Raw genomic sequence first — 23,545 nt, 5'->3', positions numbered from 1 at the left:
CGAGAAATGCTCTAACATAGATAGGTATTCTCCATATCCATCCCTCCTCAATTCATATGGATAATGAGGTATGATGGGTAATTTTTTAGGAACAGGGTGGTGACTGGGTTTGGCATATCCGCCTCATTGCCATCCAGTTGGATCAAATCTGGAAGGAACTTCTGTATAAGGAAAAAAACATTTTGAAGAAAAAATATAGCCTAGTTTCTTAAATGGAGTGTTATTATAATACGGCGACGGATCTTCTAAATAAATGATTTATCATGTATGTTAACATAGTCGATTCTTCCATCTCTATTCAAAAAGGCATGTTGGTATCCCAATTTGGGTCGGAAGTGATCATAGTAAAGATATGGTTAAGGGTGGTATTAGAAATGCAGATAAGCAAGATGAGCCAAATTTTCCAGTCGAGGATGTTTGCAGCCGTGATAGGATAACGACGAAAGATAAGCTATTGAGAAGAGGTGAGGATGTTTCTGCTTTATATTGTTTTTGCGACGAAAATGATGAATCTTGAGAGAACTTGTAATATTATTGATAAAATAAATGATTACAAAGATATTCTAACAAAGCCTTAAATAGGTAAAAACAATTATGACAAGTCAAGTCATGTTGACTTTCTACTGACTTGTGACACAGATATTTCACCCACATAATAAAGTCTAATAACTCTAGCTCACATTTGTTTAATGATGTTAGAGGACCCGGAAAATTTGGGATTACTTTGTTAAAGGATGCCTTTTTCAGTGGACTTATAAGACAAATATCACCACAAATGTGAAACCTCGGTGGAGACGAAAAATTTGGCAGAATTTGGAATAATATCCCGGTTGCAATATGATATTGCATATAGAGAGAGCGAAATATAAGAGTAACATTTTTTTCTTTTTACGGTAAGCCTATTAAACTACAAGCGTTATTTTGGGTCGAGGCAAACATAAGGGCGTTAGCTTTAACGACGAATATGGCTAGCATTATGAGATTCTTTATTCTTGTCTTCGTGACTTGTTTTTATCGTCTTAGGTTGTCGAATTCCCCTTAGGATCTCTTTTATTTTTCTAGGAATTAATGGTTAATCCATCCCCGAAGAATTCGTTTAGTCTGTAGTCCACCCACCAATTAGTTTTACTCGCTGGTCCAAAAATATATTTTTTGACCAAAAAATTTATCCCCAGGTCCAAAGCACGTGCGAGTCGTTTAAGGTGCATTTTATAAATTTCCGAAATGCCCAAAATTCTCCTTTCACCCGTTTTTAATTTCTGGATCTAAGCTTTGGCAGAGATTTTTATTTTTTTTTCTCTCGAATGAATCTATATGATGGAGAAAAGAAGAGGAGAAGCAAGTGATAATAAGGAAGAAGAAGAAGATCCAATAATGGATTAGTGAAAAAAATAAGACAAATATATAGATTCATCAAATTAGGATTTTTTCTAAACTTTTTTATCTTATTATTCATCTGGATTTCAATCTTTAATGGTGGAAAACGAAGGTTGTCTATTCAAACGATATGATTTAGTCGACTAAAGTGATGATTACCGGTCTTCATGTTTCCGGTTAGTTGGATTTCATTTTATTTTTTTTGTTAATTTGATCTATTTTTGGTTTTAATTTCTTAATTTTTTTTAGTTTTACTTCTTAGTTATCTAATGGATTTACAGTCGGCAATGAATGTAAAGACGTTAGTGAGGATAGAATACTTGCTTATAAGACTAATTCGATAATTTCAATTTTAGTTTTTTATTTTTAATATTTGTAACATTATATATGTTCATGGATATGATGCCAGTTCGTTGTTTTCATCTGTTCGTGAGGATATGCGAGACATTACAATGATTCATATTATTGTTGTTTAGGAGACATCTTAGTTCTTTATTAATTCTATTTCTGATGATTAAGTAGGAAATCCAACTCCTAATGGTGGATAGATGGAGAATTAAAATAATGATGTGAATTTTGTCCCAAAGAAAACTTAAGAATCAATTGATTATTCTCAAGATGGCTGAGATTATCATTGAAAACATTGATGAATGTAATCAAAGAAGTTAGCAGCGAGGGAAATGTTACGCAGGTAGCACATTTCATTCAGTACATTTCCATAGTTTGTGAAATTTTACAAAAAATGATTAGTTTCGGTTTTAATAACTTCCAATGCATGCGTTTTCATAGGTTTCTCATGAATGCATTTAATTACAAATGTGCTAGAAAATGGTTAACGGAATGGATGAAAGTTTTTTTTTTTGAAATCCGAGTGCGAAACATTATGTGAACCTAATATATGAAGTTAATTCTGGATGAAATAAGGCTACCGCGGAAGTCATGAGGAAATGAAGCAAAATTATAGTATGGGAAAGTCACCGGTGGTTGGAACTAAATTAGCCTACATATGAGGATGATTTGGTGGTGGTACATAGAAATACGTACTGGGTTCTTACTCGATACATATCGATTTGTATTGTATTTTCACCTTGTACATGTCTATATGTAATGGTTTGCACTCGGGTACATGTAAGTATGTATTCGCTTGTTTTTCTTTTTTTTTGTTTAACATTTATTGGATTCCATTTTTCTATTTTCTAGTAAATCAGTTCTTAACATATACATCCTTGTCTTGGTCGTTTTCTCGGTATGTTTTGAGTAGGTTCGAAACCAAGAAGACATTCCTAAATATTATGGGACCTCCTAAAGAGTTACGAAGACACTTGGTTCTTGAGAGAGTTGTTCCGAGTTCTCCAGTAAATGAATGCATTGTTTTCCTAGAGCCAAGCAGTGGGAGAAGGATTTTACGATCCATGCAGGTATTGTTTCATTCATTTGATTTTTAAATATGCAACTAAAGGAGTTCCTCTTGACCATTTGCTTTGTGGTTTTTGTTTATGTTAATGATTTCTAATTTTGTTTCTGCAAAAGCTGATTGTTCAAACTGATTTGGGTTGTAACTTGTAAGTACAAGAAAAGAGCTTGACCCTGGTGATTATGTTAGAAGGCTATGAACCTGTGTTTTATTAACACTTTTGAACATCTTAAAGTGATTCAATGGTTGTTATTTTCGCTTTTAGGTTACAGTAGATGAGCAAACCAGCTGCTCAAATTTAGCGTTCATTACATTTTGTGGTTGGTAGGATATGCACGTTTTTGAATCGTGTACTGGCATCCAAGACGTTAGTTAACTAACTTTAACCAACTTTATGTTGTATATGATACCTATATACATCTCTTTTGATGGGTGGTATATTCTTTTTAAAATTTGTGATCATCATATCCCATTAGTAAGGCAATTTATTCAAGTCAGTATTACCAAGATGTCCCCCATCCAGACAGTGAGTCTGCAAACTATGAGAAAAATATAGAATCCCTTTAGTATGCACTATTGAGATCATCCAATAATGAGTACATATCAACATCTACTATTGGTATCAGAAACAAGAATGAGTATGTATTAATATGTATCTTGTAAAAACTTACTTCATATTTAAGCATACACTAGGGTTTTACCAATACATATTAATATGCACTATGAGAATCATACACAACAATGCACACATATCCCGATTTATGTATTGTTGCATACTATTAGTTCAACATCTCGTAATTCATTTTTTAGTTTTCCACAGGATTGATGAGTACCGAGGAAGATAATGTTCTTCCACCCATCTGAGTCAGGCCTCAACCAGGAAGGCGAAGAATAATTGCATCAAAGTGAATGAGATAAGGGTAAAAACCATCTTAGATTTCAAATTTTGGTCTGAAAAATCTCAAATTCAATAAAGAAACAACAACTGTAGCTATGGCCGCTGGAGATACAACAGACAAGTCATTGAGGTTAGAGAATTTGCAGGCATCAAGGATAGGAGAGACAGGAAGAATTATCTCATCAACTTGAATAGTCTGATACTCAGTACATAATGATATGAACTAAGCATGGGGTGCGGGTATATCGAGTACATGAATGAAGAGATCCAGGTGCGGACACAAGACATATGGTGACATGGTGTGGTTACAGTTCTGTACCTTGTAAAAGTAGTCCTCCTTTTGAGCACATCAAAGTTTATGCACTGATTTTGAGATTTAATTCAATATTTTTTGTACCAATAATGAATTCAATGTATATTTTTGGGGAAAACACGTTTCCGAAAAAATTCAATATTTATGACTCAAATAAAATGAAGTTGCAGCTACAATCGACAAAGTCACTAGACAATGATTAAATTATATACTATTTTCACATTTTGTAATATGAGTGCTTATTCTTTTTTTCTCGGTATGTCTAGCTTGATGAGAACTGGAACCAAACAATGAAGGGCTTGACAATTACTACCATTAAAACACCGTCAGAGATCCTAAAAAGGATTTCAACTATCCAAGACTCTAGCCCTTAAGATTGTAATATGGTTATTCTTAACTAGTTTTTCGTGAGCACCATTGCATCAATGTCATTAAATGGATTGTCACTCTGAGAGATTTTGCTTAGGATTCGGGTTCAGCAATTGTAGCAAGCATCCCGACCATTAGCAGCAGCTACAAGACTACAACTTTCTTGGCCCCCTTTTTTTTTTGACTTTCAGTATTTTAAGTTCCTCATCAGCAACCTCACCTAGCCAACACCACCCAGAATACTGCAAATTCAAATGGAATCCAGAATATCGCAGATTCTTCTCTATTAACAGTCCTTGCAATATCATTTGTGTTTATTATGATTCTAAGGCTATAAGCGATATAAAAAGGATAAAATGTAACATTGTGTTAAAACATAGTGAACTCCGATGATAGAAATAATCTCCATAGTAGTAAAACATATTATTGAGCATAGCCATGTACTTATTTGTTTCTCTTTACAGTGGATGTATATTCAAACATAAACTAGCTTTCTCGTATATATCAATATGTACCACATCTACAATATGGAATGTATAAATACATACTACATGTCATTCTTGTTGGTATTCAAACATAGACTAGGCTAGGACTTTTTCCCTAAGTACATATCAATATGTATTGTAGGATTTACAGTACATAATGATATGCACTGCATCTACAAAACAATTTTCTCTTAAGTAAATACCAATATGTATTATAGGAATGTAGTGAAGACCAGACGGTTTATACGCTGCATCTACAACGTTTTTTCCCTAAGTGCATATCTATATGTATTGTAATATTATATTCATTTGCAAATGTTCTTCATGTAATACACTACAAACTTCTCATTTCATAATTGCTTTATCCCATTCATAGTGTTTATAACAATGGTAAGTATTTAAGATTCTGATTGGATAGTTGGACTTCTGATCATATTGAAAGTATATGGCTCATCTACAGGTGCTTCTAGGAGGCGGAGGATATAATAGGCAAATGCGTACTGTAAGTGACACTATCAAAAACCATCCAGTTTTTCATGGCACAACCAAATATGTACTGCAATTTTTACCAGTACATATGGATTTTTCTTTCATATCACATGCATAATCAACAAGGGTATTCATAAGAAAACAAAGTAAAAACAATACATCAACAAGTACATGGTGATATGTACTTCATTTTTCGCAATACAGAAAAATACGTACTGGCAGTTGACACTATCAAAAACTACAGGCAAATACGTACTGGCAGTTGACACAATCAAAAACTATCCAGTTATTCACGGTACAACCAAATATCCATCAGTATTCGACAATACATATTGATATGTACCTGATGCATATGCAATCCAAGTATTCAATAATACAAATTGATATGTGGCGCTGATGAATTCTACTTATATTCAACAATACAAAACATATTGTTATGTATTGTATTAACACACACTGCATATTATTTTTTTGGTATTCAAGGATACATATTGACATGTATTACATCAACGAATCACTTTTCCTTAAGTACATATTGATATGTTCAAGCATAAACTATGCTAGGATTTTATACAGTACATATCATCAACTAATCACTCTTTCCCTTACTACATATTTAAATGTATTCAAGCATGAACTAAGGGTTTAGCAAAAATCTGAAAACTTTTATATATCCAGAACTTGAAAAAAATTGTGAAACTTTCAATATTCCACTACACATACAAAAACCCCAAATTCATAGCAGTAACTATGAAATTAGTAATTATGTAACAAAAATTCTCAAAAAAATACGAACCTAAGAAATAAAAATTGAAAAAGATCAAAAAATTACAAAAAATACCTGTTAAATAGCATCAAAATCTGTTATGCTAATTACAGTATATATTGATATGTATTGCACCAACGAATTGATGTTAATAGGAGATTGAAAATATTAATTTTTCGATTAACATCAATTTCTTCAAGAAAAACTTGAAACTGAAAAAACCTCAGTTTTGATATAAAATTGAAATTGAAAAACTTAATACATACCTTAATTATATGTAAACCCATATCATCATCAGCATCAATAAAATCTTCTTCGTTAACATTAGTTTCTTAAAGAGTATCTGAGATTCACACGATTTTTCGAATTTTCTGTAACTTGTTTGATTTTTGATTGTCTTTTTTTTTTTGAATCTAGGGTTTTGATTTTCTTTTCTCTGATGAAGAAGAAGAATGAAATATCGATGAAAACAAGAAGAAAAGTGAAAACTGTTTTTTTTTTGTACGCGTGTTTTCTTCTCTGCTTGTGACACACGTGTTGTTAGGGTTACCTTGGTAATTTTATGCTTTTTGAAACTTTGTTGGAACAGCCAGCAAATGTTTTATCTCGCTGGACTACACATTAACCCGGGTCGGGTTTTATTTACTAAATAACCAATTTCTATTTATTTTTTGTTTCCGATTGTATTTGTTGGGTTGAGATGCGGCTCTTAAATTCCTTTTCTTTTCAGTGCATTTTCACTTTGATCTCTCAGAAAAAATCGTTAAAAAGGAATGGCTATTACTCCCTGGTTTACCACGTACTATGACATGTTATTTTTCATTTGATCACGTAGTTCATACAATTGTGTATGTAAAGAAATTTCTATGTTTTTCTTTTCGAAAGAAGTGTACATCACATCATACTGAGTTCCAGAAAAGATCACTCTTAGTATACGCGTATACGCATTGAACATGCATATCCAGAAATAAATTCCAAGGAATATGTGATGGCTAATATGAGTTGTGCTCTTGCCTCTTATTATGGTCTTTATCAATTAAACCCTTCGTCCTGTTTTCCATAAGTTTTGCTATTAATTTATATGTGGTATTTTTTAACCTGGCTAAATTGGGGCCTACTCCACTTAATTTGAGCCTATCAAATTTCCCTTCCCACTCCACCAAATTTCTATGGGCTACCAAACTTCTCAAAAATCCTAATTTACCCCCACATTAATTCCTAAAACAATCTCATATAAATACTAATGTTTTCATCAGTAAATCCAAAAACATAAAAAACCTAAACCTAAAAAACTTTCTATTTTCATCATAATCTTTCCAAATTCCCAAAACCCTAATCATTTTTTTTCATCCTCTTCTCCAAGATCTTCGATCCAACCAAGAAAATGGTAAATCTCCATCAACCCATTCTATGATTCACATTTCTTTATTGATTTACATGTTTAAATCTTCGATTTTCATCCATCAAAATCTCTGATTACACCCAGAATCAGTCTATGTTGACATATCGAATAAACCGATTCTCGGTTTTGTTCTTCGGACCATGTAGAGTAATCAGTTTATATGATGATTAACATCAACCGATTCTAGGTTTACAAACGAAATATCAAAATACATCACCAGAATCGGTTTATAAGTGCTTTATAATAATCCGATTCTGGATACAATTTTTTTTAAACTATGTGATCTCATAATCGGTGTTTATATATGTATCACATAAACCGATTGTTTGTGTTTGACATTCCTATGTGTTTTGTTGTTGAGAATCAGATAACATATGTTTGGTTATGTACCGATTTTTTACTTGATTTCTATTTTTATTTTATTTTTTTATATATAGATATGGACTTCGGACACCTAGCGATTTACACTCGATAGTTCACCTTAGAGGATATTCTTAGGGAACCACAACGAGTTCAAGAAAGAAGCGTCTATAAGTTTGCTTTTGGGGTGAGACCCGTCTTGAACAAACCCTCACATTGATGGACAAGCTTGCACTGTAAGAGCTTCATGAGGTCACGAGGTTCACTAGGATGAGGAGAAACATGATTTCAGCTGAGAGGGATCGCCATGCATTTATGGAAGTTTTGTGGGAAGAAATGGCTCAATTTCAAGCCATGGCTGAAGCAGAAGATGCTGCTCATGGTGGTGGTGCTGCTGCTGATGCTGGTGTTGTTGCTCCTGCTGATGGTGGTGCTACTGCTGATATTGTTGTTGCTGCTGAAAATGCTTCTGGTGTTGCTGCTCCTGATGTTGGTGCTCCATGATTTTAGTTTAAGTTTTTAAGAGTTTGGTTGTTTAAGTTTATTAAGACTTGGTTGTTTAAGTTTTTGGTTAAACTTCGGATGGTTAAGTTTTATATTTTGGATGATCATGGTGTTGAACTTAATGCACTTAAAATTTTAATTATAATTATGTGTATCAAACAAGTTTATGCATGCCCACAATCGGTCTAATCGATATGTCCACATAATCCGATTGTTGAAGTCCATCAAAAAATCGGTTTATGTGTGGGGTAAATATAATCTGATTCTTCATGCCTTAGAAATGTTGTTTTTCCTGTATGTTTTTCAAGCCCCAATCGGATCACATATGCATATAAATAATCCGATTAGTGTATGTGAAAATTCAAATTTTGTACATGTTTGTAATCGGTTTATGTTGGTCACAAGACATACCGATTCCTGGTGGCACAAAAACAAAATCGGATTTTACAGACCTTCGAGAAGACCGATTATTTCAAATTATTTCACTTTTTCCAAAAAAAAAAAATAGTCGTTATGGACTTTATCTATATATAGAGACCTCATCCTTGGACCCCATTTGGCCCAAAATTTCTCATTATATTACCTCTCACTCCATATACTCCACAACTACTCATTTCATACCTCCACAATGGTTTCATTTGATTCAAATGAAGATTTATCCATCACCAAAGCATGGTACGCCGAAACTCGAATCAAAAATCAGTCCTCTGTAAGGGTAGATGCCAAAACCTTTTGGACAAAGGTGCATAACAAATATAGCCAAGAGTTTGGGAATCCTAATGGAAGAAGTGTTAAACAAGTGCATGATAGGCACCTAGTCATCTAAAATGAGATACTTGCTTTTTTAGCTATCCAAAAACGATTTTTGAATGCTACCCACTTTAGCTACTCCATTGAATAATTTGTAAGTATTTTTGTGGTTTATTTTACGTGATCCATGTTGTTTGATCTTCCTACTAAACACTATTAACAAAGTAAGTTTGTGTTTGTGTTTTTGTAGCATGAAGTCGTCAAAGCGCGCTACTTGGAGGAAAAGGGGGAAGCATTCGCATTCAATGCAAGATATCAATTCATGGTATCCAAAATCCCGGAGTATGACCCGAACTTCATGTCAAGTGAATGGGACTCGGATTCCTCCGACGAAGATTGATGGTTTTAGAAGTTTTGGTGTAGGTTTTGTGGGTGGATCTCTATGTAAACCCTCACGAGACTATAACTCGTCCACTAGGGTCGCCTAGGGATTTAAAGGCTTGATGCATGTGCTAAATGCATCATACAATAATGAAATGAATGAGAAAAAAAAATTCTTATGATAGATAACAATCGGTTTATATATGTCAAGTAAAACCCCGATTCTTTTAATCGGATTATACATATACCAACTTTAAACGATTGTTGAAGTCCTCTGTTAATTTTGGAACATCAACTCAGAATCGGTTTACACGTGCATTAACGTAAACCGATTCTGGGTACTGTTTACGAAAAAAATTAGTTGTTTGATGTTTTGAAGAACTCTTTAACATTAGTTGATCTCACATCTAAAACATACTCCCTCTGTTCCTTTTTAATAGGCTGGTTTCTATAAATAAATGTTTCAAAAAAATAGGCTGGTTTCCTAATTGGGAAAGTCAAATGTTACTTTAATTTTTTGGGACCACTTTTCTCTAAACTTCTTTTGATGACAAGTGTCATGTGGACCATTTCACATCACTTCTTTTGCTGACAAGTGTCATGGGGACCATTTCACTTCACTTCTTTTATTGACAAGTGTCATGAGGACCACTTTAAATGATTAGTTCTCTTAATTTCCTTAAATTTCTTTAAAAACAAAACCAGCCTATTAAAAAAGAACGGAGGGAGTAATCAACACCTAATACAATTAACTAGTGCTAATTAAACATGGGTAAATTAGGTACTTAAGTAATTATTGGATAAGGGGTGATGTGAAAGTTATTTCTAATGACCTTTTTTTGTCATCTACTAATAGGGAAAAATTAAGTAGGCTAGCCCCAATTTAACCAGGTTTCTTAATGCTATTGGCCCCAACTCAGCGGGGGTGGTTGGGTTTATCGTTTTAGGAAATGAGGTGTTTAATTGTTTGGAAAGGAAACCATTCCTAAGAAAGTTTTAGACCACGATAGTTACATGAATAGGCTAGGTTTTGGGGAACTTGGGGGCAGGCCCAGAATTCTTTTTTTTTCTTACCCCCAGGCCCAGAATTACTTTTCCCTACAGTCGCGCCCAACATTATTTAAAATCATTAAAAACGTGCAGAGTTCCTCAATTACCCTTCAGCGGTTTCTATGTGTAACCTGATAAGCTAAACGGTCGGAACCATTTCTTTTCTCTTCTTCATTTTTTCTTCATCCGTTCTTCTCATTTTTTCTTCATCCGTTTTTCCATTCCTATTCCTCCATAAACACTGTAACGGATGATTGATTATTGAAGTTGATCAAACCCTAAAAATCAATTTCAAACTCTAAAAAACATTAACCCTAGAATTCAGTAGAACCAAAATGGATGAAACACCGACAAAAACACGTCTTCAGAAATCAAAAGAGAAGAAATTAGGTACTAAAACTAGTTTAATCGATCTTATTCTTGCATGCATTCGGTACATTTGATTTTATTGATTTTTGATTTTAATTTTTGTTCTTGATGCTTCAGATGAAAAAGGAAAAATGAAGTCGAAGAAACAGAAAAAACCCGGTGAGATTTATCATTAGCTTCATCTGTCAGTATTTGATTTTGTTTTTTTTGAATTTATTTTTTTTAATCCTGAATACCCATAATTTTTTTTGAGTTATCACTTTATTCTTCTTCGATTTTAACATAATTTTCTCCTCAATGTGATTTTACCTTCTGATGTTGAAGATGAACAAGAAGAAATTGATAGTGTCGAAACACTGAAAGTGATTCAAATCAAGGCAAAGAAAGCAAAGAAAGCTGCACCAAAGGAAGTATTGGGTGATGCAGATAATGAGGATGATAATACAAATAAGCAATGTGTTGTCTATAAACAAGGTGCGTTGAATTCCTTCATGTTCCTGTTATGCATCAGTTATGAACCTTAACAAAAATCAATGCATGACATATTATTCAGTTCCAATATTAAATGGTTATGCACCTTAATAAATCAATGCATAACATGTTATGCAGCCCAATATATGAATGCATGACCGGTTATGCATTTTTCAACATTGAAAAGGAGTTAAGCAGGGTTGTGTTTTTAAATGCATAATAAGTTATGCACCTTAACAAATCAATGCATGACATATTATTCAGTTCCAATATTAAATGCATGACTAGTTATGCACCTTAATAAATAAATGCATAACATGTTATACATAGTTTAGACTTGCTGCATCACAGGTTATGCATATAAAAAAATGTTGTTATATTTGTTATGCATTCCTTTGTTGTTCTAAAATAGCAGTTCTAAAATGCATTTTTTTGTTCTTTTTTTTACGCAGTTAAACCTAAAACCAAATCTACAGTTCAAGGAGGTACTTAAAGAGCAGGTTTCCTTAGGGTAGGTCACTTGTTTAGTAAGATAAAAGACAGAGGTGGTTTGAATCCGTTTCAGGCTAACATGATGAATGTGTGTGTGTTTGGAAAGTTCTATAACTGGTTATATGCTGCAAACATGGCATACTTGGATGGTAAGAGCAACAAGATGATGGATGAAGTATTTCTATCATATGACCATGAAGAATTGAATCAACATTCATTCAAGTTGTCTGAAAACAAGTCCATAGCATCAACGTCTAGTGAGCTTGCTGTTACATTTTTGATTCCAAGAATTGAAGGAGACAGAGGAAATGATATTCTGACTTCGAAGGCAGAGATAGAGCTGACTCAGTCACATCCCCTCGTCAAGCAATTTCCATTCAAAACAAAGCCAGGATTTATCAACAAAGATCCCAAAGCACAGGTAACAAAGGTGTGGATAGATGATATTGAAAGGCTGGTGTTGGAAAAACTTGATAAGAAAGGTCATGAAGAGGAAGTTGTCTGCCTTATATGCCTTTACATGCTAGTCGTCTTGTTCTTTTGTCGTTCAAGTGGAGGCAATTTAGATGTCTCGTATGTTGGTTTGGTTAAGGATTTGAAAACCATGGACTCTGTCTCTTTTCCTGATCTTATTCATGAACACCTGATGGAGAGCATCAAGACTTTCAAAAGAAACAATCTTCATATCAGGAATTGCAGTGGTTGTACTATATATTCTCTTGTGAGTTAGATTTTTTTTTACTTTCATAACATCTGTCAATAAATATTACTTTCTTGGATACAGAATATCTTATTAGTTATTATTTTTTGCAGCTTTGGTTGGATGAGCATTCTAACATAGATGAGATATCATCAGACATCGTCAAGGTCATTTCCAATGCTACACCGAGAGCTGCGAAGTGGGACTTGGCAGCAATGAAGAAAGCAATGCTCAAGAAGAATATTACGTTCTTAAAGGTACCTGTTTGTGAACATTTCATGATTTATAATTGACCTTCATGCATCTATGAATGTATCTATAAATTCCTTAAAAATGAATGCATAATAAGTTACGTTAGAAAAAAATGATAACTGCATAATAAGTTATGCACCTTAATAAATCAATGCATAACATGTTATGCAGCCCAATATATGAATGCATGACCGGGTATGCATTTTTCAATATTGAAAAGGAGTTAAGCAGGGTTGTGTTTTTAAATGCATAATAAGTTATGCACCTTAACAAAAATCAATGCATGACATATTATTCAGTTCCAATATTAAATGCATGACTAGTTATGCAGCTTAATAAATCAATGCATAACATGTTATGCAGCTCAATATATGAATGCATGACCGGTTATGCATTTTTCAATATTGAAAAGGAGTTAAGCAGAGTTGTGTTTTTAAATGCATAATAAGTTATGCACCTTAACAAATCAATGCATGACATATTATTCAGTTCCAATATTAAATGGATGACTAGTTATGCATTGTTTACATTAGCTGCATCACAGGTTATGCATATAAAAAATGTTGTTATATTTTTTATGCATTCCTTTGATGAGTGTCATTAATCATGTTGCAGTATAATGAGAAATTTAGAGATGAGTACAGTGCAATGGAGATGGAATTCTGTGAACCAAGAAAACCAAGAAAAAAGAAAGAGATATATGATCTCGTCGCAATGAATCTTGAAGAGAACATGGACAAGTATGAAGAAGCATTTCTGGATGCGATTAAGATCATTGAACAAGAAACGTGTCCCCCCGATAGTGCTGAAGCAAGGTTGCAGATCATTGAAGCAAAGCTGAAAGACATGAAGCAGACTCAGGAGAGGAATATACAGAGTGGAGTAGACTTCAATGAAAAGTTGTATAATTACGTGAAGGAATTGCTTTTTGATTGTGGAAACATAGAAGTGCAGGAGGAGTCGTCAGGTGGACCTAGTGTCAATGTATCATCAGCTGAGCCAAGCGACCCACTGAGCCAAAACTTGCCAAGGAATGAGACTCTTGTTGAACTGGTATCTTCAACTGAACCACCTACACAAGAATCAGTGCCAGAAGTTATCTTCAAGTTCATGGACATGAAAAAAGCTGTTAATCTCTCCAGCGACGACAAGGAAACAGAAACTCAAGTGGAATTGGAGACAACACCAAATATAGCAACAACACAAGAAAGACTTGAAGCACAGGAAAGAGACTTTTTGGCCGGTGGTGATGATGACATTCTTCCAGAAACTCAGAAGAAAGCAGAAGAATATATGGTGCCCACATTTAATCTGCATTTATCACAACCTGCTGCTGCAATTAAAGATGATGCTGGTGGACCACAAGAGCAAGCTGAAAATCTGCAACAACCCGCTATTGAGATACCACAACAACCAGAATAGCCAGTGGCTGAAAAGCCACAACAAGTAGTTGTTGAGATGGTTGTTGATGCAGAGAAGGATATGGTGGTTGAGAATCCTTTAACTCCTGGTGCCACACAAGATGCTGAAAAAGAAAAAGGCTATAATGAAGATGCTGAGATGGAGACCGTTTCAAAAAACCTGGTACCTCTTCTTTTATTATAAACTGTTTACTATATTGTTGTTTTGTTGTTTAATCAACTATTTACTTAATTTCATAATTAACTGTTTATATCTAACACATTTTGGTTACATGAATCTCTATGAAGAAGACGTATGAGGGGAGTTTGTACCAAGAACAGAATTTTTGAAGAGGTCACCATTGAAGAAAAAGTCAGTATTGAAGCGAAAAGCAAACAAGGCAGAAGAGGATGGGAAGCAGCCAGGAATCAAGGTAGAATCAAGGAAAGGACAACATGTAATCAAAGGACAACCAGTGTACTACTCAAAGATTGTGAGCTAGGGAAGCAGAAGAAGCAAAAAGACAAGCCTGATGAGAATAAAGTTGAAGAAGAAAATCCCCGTACGTCGACTGGCTTGCCGTTCAGAAAATTACCTCCGCTGGAAACAATGGAATGATTTCAAGATTACAAGGATACAATAGAAACAGCCATGATGGAAGTACTGAAGACATACTTTGAGAATGCCAACAGCCTGTAAGTACATCAAAATTACCTTTATGATTGTTTGCATAATATGTCATGCAGCTCCCAATGTTTAATGCATGGTTAGTTATGCATTGTTTAAAATATCTACATCACATGTTATGCAGCTCCAATGTTTAATGCATGTTCAGTTATGCAAAAAATGTTGTTATATTTATTATGCTTGTTTAAGAAATCAATGCATTGCAGGTTATGCTTCTGATGAAATAAATGCATAACAAGTTATGCTTAAAAAAAAAACATGCATAACACAACCCTCTAGTTTATGGTTCTGCCGCATGTCACTTGAATAAAACATCTCACCAATTGTGTCTTATGTCATCTGCAGAAATTCGGCTTGGAGTATCAGAGAAGGAGAAGACCCGTACTTGTGGGATATTCGGATTCACGGAGATATAATAAGGCAGCTAATGAACAACGAATACTTAGAAGACCAAGTAGTACGCTACTACAGTTATAGGTTGTTCAAGAAGCGGGAAAATGAAAAGATGGTTGATAGTGTTGAACATAGGTATGCGGAGTCTGCATTCATGATGCCAGATGCTTGGGTAAGTCAAGAAAATAAAATCATTTTACTGCATAATAAGTCATTCCTGCATATTATCTTATGCCCATATAATTACTTCAGCATAAAATGTTATGCAACTAGATTGAACTGCATAACAAGTTATTCAGCATTGTTTTCTACACCTGTTGTGCACCCTTTCAATTGCATCCACTAACTTTTTTTTCGTAAAAAATATTTCTTTTGCAGTTCTTTGTTAAAACAAAGGAGAAAAATGGGATTGCCAAATTTGTTGGAGAATTCATCTTGAATCTCCCTATTGAAGTTGAGAGAATGTTCATTCCAATGAACTATATGACAAAGGAAAACCCTGCTGGTACACATTGGACATTGTTAGAGTATGACTTTTCAGAGGGTGAGTGGAACTACTATAATAGTGTTGAAGGCTATAAATCTAACTGCAAGAAACAAGCTCTCATAATGGCAAAGGCTTGTATGCCGTATTTGATCCAAAGATATGATGAACTGAATCTATCACCACAAATCGTGGATATAAAGCGGGAACCGCTTGTATACAAGGATATTTTTACCAAGATTGTTCCTGAACAAGGTCATCACCCCGACTGCCTCATATTTGTATGCTATTATATGAAGATGAGCATGAAGTCTCAAGTGAGGAACAAATGGCTGAAGTTGGGAAAGGAAGATGCAGTAGAAAAAGCCAATAAGAAAAGAATAAGTCTGGTATTGAAAATGCTGACGGATCTTAGAAACAGTTGGGCGATAGATGCCAATGAAGACATCTGGGATGATATTGCGCGTCAATGTGATGAAGATGAGCGTCAAATGTGAAGTTGTGCATAATACAAAGGCTCAAACATAACTTTGTTTTAACAACCTGTGTGTTGTTGGTAGGTTGAGAAATTTAACTTGGGAGTGAAAACTAATGGGAAAGTAGTTAGTAGTTCTTGTCAGAACAACTTATGTTATCTTTTCGATGTTTATAAATATATTTATTATATATCAATGCTGGTTTCGGTGCTTCTATTTGCTGCAATCTTATTTCATTTAACTGTATTATGATATAAATCTTACAAGGAAAATGAAGGAACAACAGGTTACATATAAACATCTAAATAACAAGTTATGCAACAAAATAAACCTGAATAACATGTTATTCCTAATAAAATAAATGTGCATGACTTGTTATGCAGACGCATGACTTGTTATGCAGATGCAGATGCATGAAGGAACCACATTTGCATGAGTCGTTATGACGCCATCTTTAAAAGAATAAATGCATAAAAGATCGTTCATCGTCGAAAAACAATGCATAAGAGATTATGCATCTTCAAAACAATAACGCATAATACGTTATGCATCATAAAAACTAATGCATAACAAGTTATGCATCATCAAAAACTAAAGCATAATCCATTATGCATTTAAGAATAAAAATGAAAACATTGTCTGATAGAAGCAGAAAAACACACAGTGAAAAAAAAAGTATTTTTCATAAAACCAATACAAAAAAGAAACTAAGTACAGAAAAAGTACTTGTTCATAAAAACTAATACAGAAACTAATGAAACAAAATAAACCTGAATAACATGTTATTCCTAATAAAATAAATGTGCATGACTTGTTATGCAGACGCATGACTTGTTATGCAGATGCAGATGCATGAAGGAACCACATTTGCATGAGTCGTTATGACGCCATCTTTAAAAGAATAAATGCATAACAGATCGTGCATCGTCGAAAAACGATGCATAAGAGATTATGCATCTTCAAAACAATAACGCATAATACGTTATGCATTATAAAAACTAATGCATAACAAGTTATGCATCATCAAAAACTAAAGCATAATCCATTATGCATTTAAGAATAAAAATGAAAACATTATCTAATAGAAGCAGAAAAACACACAGTGAAAAAAAAATATTTTTCATAAAACCAATATAAAAAAGAAACTAAGTACAGAAAAAGTACTTGTTCATAAAAACTAATACAAAAACTAATGAAAGAAAAATGAATAAGGTTCAAACATAAAAGTAATAGTCTGAAGAAACAAACAAGATAATTGCTCTTCTTTAACTTCCCTTAGGCTGCTTCGGGGGCTTCGGAGGCTTCTTGTAACAGGTAGGATTCGTACATGTTTGCTTGTTATGATGACCAAGCTCAAAACAATTACCACAGCGAATAGATCTCCTGGTCGGCTTCTCATATCTGCTCAAATGCCTATTAGCTTGTGGTCTCCCTGGCGGCCTCCTAACATCAGGTACATCGATAATATCATTACCTTCATAAACTTCAGGCCTGTTATAGTTCGGAATAGGATGAATTGCATGACTGTAGCCATTATTGAAGTATGAAGTAGTGAAATAAGGTTCAACAAAATCATATGGATTAGAACCAGACATTGTTATCGATGCGAAAGCATGCACACATGGAAACTCATAGACGCGCCACCTCTGACAGGTACATGTCCTTGCCACAAGGTTAACACTATGAGAACTGTCCCTGGTATCTCAAGGAATGAGTCCTAAAACTATGTTTTAACCTAAACCTGCAAGTATACAGGATCTAAAGTAGTGAGTGAGCAAATACTCCTGCGTCTCCTGCTACTCCCAATTGATTTTCTAACCTAACTTATTTCATCATCCCCTAATTCTAGGGGTTCAGAGAAAAATAGGGTTTGGAAATGATGAAAAAAGTTGATAGAAGGATGGTGAACGTGTTGATAATGATGGTTTATAGTGGTGGAGGTATGGAAGGTGCAGACGGTGTTGGTAGTGGTGGCAGAGGCAGAGCAGGTGGTGGTGATGGCGTCTGCAGAGGGAAGAAGGGAGAAGAAGAAGATGGGTTCGATGGCTAGGGTGTGTTTGTTTTGTGGGATATAAACTTAGGTGCTAGGGTGTTGAGCGAGGATAAGGATTTTTGATGTTTCGCGAAGCCGAGCCGTGGGATGTGGAGATGATGGATCGATCTAACGACGAGATAGAAGGAAGCGAGGAGCGACCGTTGGATGCGGAAGTACAACGAAACTGACGGCTCAAGATGAAGTTAGGTGTTGTAGTGTTAGACAGGAGCTTCAGACTTCGATGCACGACGATGAAACGACCGTAGGATGCTGAGATGATCCAATCTTACGGCTGAAGATGAAGGCGGGTATGGATATTGGAAATGGGTTTGGGTAAGGGTTTTGGGCCTTGGATATGCCAATCCCATATCTTCTTTAAGGACAATTCTTCCTCTTCAAGCCCACTTCTAGCCTTTGAGTCTTGCGCACAACATTCTTCGCGGCTTCCTTGCGGGAGTCTTGACCGTTTCTTTGCTCTTTTCGCTCAACAATTCATCCAAGCTTTATTTAGTACCTAAAAATACAAAATTAATCAATAAAAATATTTATTCTTGAAAACAATAAAAATACAGAATATGGGATAAAATGTAGAATTAATGCACAAAAGATGAGTTAAATGCCAAGAAAAATATATAGAAATATGCACTTTTTAGCACTCATCAAATACCCCCAAACCTGAATTTTACTTGTCCTCAAGTAAAACAAAACTAAGGAAATCCTACCTATACCACTGTCGATGGTCTCTCGAATGCATTTAGCGTATGCACTAAGCCTTTTAAACCACTAAGTGTCCCCAGTGGACGAGTGAAGTCTCGTGAAGGTTTGCTTAGAACGTACCTACAAAGTTCTAGGCCAAAATATAAGCTCAGATTCCATGAAATGTGACATGTGCAAGACAGTAGAAGCTCACAGCAAAATGGAGATGTCAATCTAGCTATCAAAGGCACAATCCTAGCACTGATAACAACTAAAGACACGTGATAAGAGTGTAAAGTGTATCTACACATGTTTCTAGAATGACCTGAAGTTATGACTACTAATCACCAAGAGATAGTTTTTAGGCTAAGAACCGAATTCTAAGCCAAGCTAGCTGTCCGGCTTTACGAGAATTGTGAATGTTCACCCAATGAGTTGGTGATATTTCAGTTTACCCGCGTTATACATCGATGGCTGCACCCTCCTTGCTTATTACAAGACTATTTACAACAAAAAGATAACTCTTTACATGACTCTTATTTACATTGATTACTCTCTTTTATTTTTGGAACAAGAGAGAACTATTGTCTTTAACATGACAAAACATGGAATAAATAAATACTTGATATTTTTTTTTATTTTTTTTTTTTTTTTTTTTTTTTTTTGAATTGAAGAAATAACTTTGATCTTTACAACATAATGACACTTTTGATACATGAACAAAAAGAAAAACATAATTACATGACTCTTAGCAAGAGGTGGCCCTTATCGAATGCATCCGGTCAAATTCTATGGTTGCTTTTCTTAACGTATCCTCCAACTTCTATCCCAGCCAACCAAAGAACAAGCTAGTCAAGTCTCATTCAGTATTCTAAAGTGATTGGCAATCTAACTTCCTATCAAACACCTTGAAGATCGAGGCTATACATGTATTGGTAGATCGTGCGTGCAAGTTTCTTATCACATGTGAATTGTGCTAGAATCAGGGTGCCTAAATATCTAGACTAAGACTCCTAAAATTACATATTTGCACAAGAGTCAACATTTCAAGGTAAATGAGCTCCATTTTTATGATTTTTTTTTTTTTTTTTTTTTTTTAATTTTTTAATTTTTTTCAAAAAAAAAAAGAGTTCTTGTTTTCAATTATAACATGTGATCGTGGTATCTACTCTATACCCCCAAACCTAAACTAAACATTGTCCTCAATGTTTCAAAATATGAACAAAATTATAATACAACATGTTGAGTAGAGAAAAAGGAAAGAGAATACCCGATCTCGGCGAAAGCAAGATTAGAACTCCGTTATTCAAGGCAAGAATCCAACATATGTCAGCCGAGATCATATTGGATTAGCAAAATATATATAAAAGGAACAAAAGGATTTTTAAAATTTTTATCTACTGGATTATATACAAAAAATTCACCGTACACTAACAATCTAAAGAGTTGAGGATCAACCCAAAAGACAAAGTGTAGAGGTTTCAACAGCTTCACACAATAATAATATGATAGGCATGCAAGTGAAGCTGTGAAACAAAATGAGCTACCCCCAAACCTGGATTTTTCAACAGATAAAATTTTGGATACAAAATCTCGCAGTTTTTGGGGTTCATCATGCACAAGGTCTAATTCGAAATGAACTTTGCTAGGGACGGGTACACATGCTAATTCCAACTGTGGTTCCTCAAAGATATTATACTTAGATGCAAAATAGTCCAAAAGTACTTGGGAAGCACACAGTTCCAAACCTAGATTAGGGACTCTCAGAAAAATTGGTTTGACAATATGGGTACAAACCAACTCTAGGTTGGGTGGAAGGGTATCAGATTGTGACTTAGGCAAGAAAGTGACATCTAAGTGTATCACATGCATGAGATCAAGAGTATCAGTATTATCAGTCACATCAGCATTATCTAAGTCACACTCAAGATGTGTAGCATGCTCATCATCACAAAAAATTTGCACAAGTCCTAATTCAGAATCGTGCTTATCCGATATATTCAAATTATCATCAACAGAAGCAATATATTGTGGCTTAAGTATGGAATCAGACACATCAACTATGTTTTCCTGCATAGGATCATTAGTGTCAACAGAAGATTTACCTAAGTCATGCTCTTCACAGGATAATTGCACAATATCAAAATCAGTATCAACATCACATGCATATGGAATATTAGAAGAAATATCATTCATGAAGGTCGGGGCAGAAAAGCCTATTGTATTTGAAACCAAAGGTTCCACAACATTTTCAGCATAGACATGTTCTTCTAACATAACATTATCATTATCATCATCATAGTAATATGCATACTTGTCCCTATTAGCAGTTGTGGTGTCATTAGTCAACTCATGTTCCTCTAGATTAGGTTCATATTCAATATCATACACATGAGAAGGACTAGACATGCTATTTTCAAAGTTCAATTCATTACCACCTATATCATGTGATAGTGTCTCAGTTTCCCTAATGGATTCCCATTGACGGGTTTTCTCCGCAATCTCAGCTAAAAATTTCCATGCATCATCCACAGTTTTATCAAGAAATTCACCATTACACATACACTCAACCATGGCTCGAGATTTAAAGTCTAGTCCTTCATAGAGGATAGCGACAAGTCTCCACTTCTCAAATCCATGGTGTGGACATTCTCTCAACAAATCATTAAAACGTTCAAAATAGTCAAAAACAGTTTCCTCATCCAATTGGACAAAACAATTGATACTTTGACGAATAGCGATGGTTCTATGATGTGGAAAGAATTTTTTGAAAAATAGATCTGTGAGTTGGTCCCAAGTGTTGATTGATTGTGGTCTCAAACCGTAAAACCATGTTTTGGCCCTTTCCTTTAGAGAAAATGTAAACAAACGCAATTTCAAAGAGTCTTCAGAAATATGATCAGGTTGCATAGTCCGACAAATTTGTTCAAACTCTCTTACATGAGTATAGGGGTTCTCAGAATCGAACCCTCGAAATAAAGGAAGTATTTGTATCATGCTTGCATTTATTTTAAAAGGGTTATTGGTTTGAGGTAAGACAATACATGATAATGGAATTTTTATTGTGGGATACATGTATTCATGGAGAGCATTAGGTTGGCCCATATTGAAAAGACACAAAGCCCACTATTTGGTTTTAAAGGGTTTTCAAAAATTTGGTTTTTTTATGGGAAAATTTTGGTTTTTATGGGTTTTGAAAACTTTGGTTTTTATGAGATTAAAAATTTGGTTTTCGAAATTAGGAGAATTATATTTTATTTTATTTTTGAAGCCCAAATTTTAGTTTAAAAGAAACTACAAGCCTAACAAAACTAAATTACAAGCCCAAATAAAGAAAGAAATAAAAATAAAACTAATTATTACAAACCCACAAAAAAAAAAAAACTAAAACTAAAACTAAAATTATTACAATCCCAAATAAATAAAAGAAATAAAATTAAAATAATTATTACATGCCCAAAAAGATAATTACAATTACAAACCCAAAAGAGAATAACAATACAAACCAAAAAAAAAATTACAAGCCCAAAAAATTTGGGTTTGGGTTTAGGCTTACCTTTTTGGAGGGAAGCCCAATTGGGCTTTTATCCCTTTTCTTAAGTTGCACAAGCCCAGTTGGGCTTGGGATCTTCCTAAACTTTTGTTGGAGAGGCCCAGTTGGGCTTTGGCTTTCCTTTGGCTTTACAACAGAAGCCCAGTTGGGTCAACCCAACAGCACCAGGCAGCTTGGAGAAGGCAGCACCAGCAAGAATGGCTAGCTGCACCAGGTTCACTCCAACTGCACCAGGGCAGCCTAGCAGCAGCAACTTCAACAGTTTACAGCTCCAGCACCAACATCTCCAAAGTTCCAGCAGGTTGCACAGCTGCAAGTCCTCAGCACCAGCAGCTTCTCAGCACCACAGTACTAAAGTATCAACAGCAGCAGGAACGCTGCAATGCAGGAAAATGCAAGATAATATAATAAGCAAAGTGTGCAAGAAAATGCAAGAATGATGCAGTAATAACTTAAGGTGCACTAAAGATGCAGGTCACTTAACCTAAACAAGATGCAAATGTAAAATACTAGGATGCAGTGCAAGAATGCAAGAATGTAGTGACAGGAAAATGAAAGTAAACAAAAAGGACTGAAAGAATGTAGATGTGCAAGTGATATGCAAGACGATGTACCTAAAACAGAATGTAATGATAGAAAGATATGCTAAATGCAAAATATGCTACAACTATGAAGTTATGAAATGAACTGCAATGCAAAATATGCTAACTGCACAATATTCTCAATGCAACAGCTCTCATAATGGCAAAGGCTTGTATGCCGTATTTGATCCAAAGATATGATGAACTGAATTTATCACCACAAATCGTGGATATAAAGCGGGAACCGCTTGTATACAAGGATATTTTTACCAAGATTGTTCCTGAACAAGGTCATCACCCCGACTACCTCATATTTGTATGCTATTATATGAAGATGAGCATGAAATCTCAAGTCAGAAACAAATGGCTGAAGTTGGGAAAGGAAGATGCAGTAGAA

The 23,545-nt window shown here is 34.7% G+C and overlaps 1 long non-coding RNA gene across 4 annotated transcripts; it reads left to right on the top strand.

The window, feature by feature from the left end:
• The first annotated feature begins 1,326 nt into the window (after nt 1–1,326).
• On the top strand, nt 1,327–4,120 carry LOC113321005. Of its 4 annotated transcripts, none has more exons than XR_003346413.1 (5): nt 1,327–1,553; nt 1,900–2,068; nt 2,302–2,505; nt 2,639–2,795; nt 3,612–4,120. It is a non-coding gene; the product is annotated as an uncharacterized LOC113321005 (long non-coding RNA). The 4 variants fall into 4 exon arrangements; XR_003346411.1 differs by having other exon boundaries at nt 2,167–2,505; XR_003346412.1 differs by having other exon boundaries at nt 2,167–2,505; nt 3,602–4,120.
• Nucleotides 4,121–23,545: the final 19,425 nt, after the last annotated feature.

This window comes from Papaver somniferum, chromosome 11 (assembly GCF_003573695.1).
Source record: "Papaver somniferum cultivar HN1 chromosome 11, ASM357369v1, whole genome shotgun sequence".
Lineage (NCBI taxonomy): Eukaryota > Viridiplantae > Streptophyta > Magnoliopsida > Ranunculales > Papaveraceae > Papaver > Papaver somniferum.
This window is presented reverse-complemented; position numbering and strand designations above follow the sequence as displayed.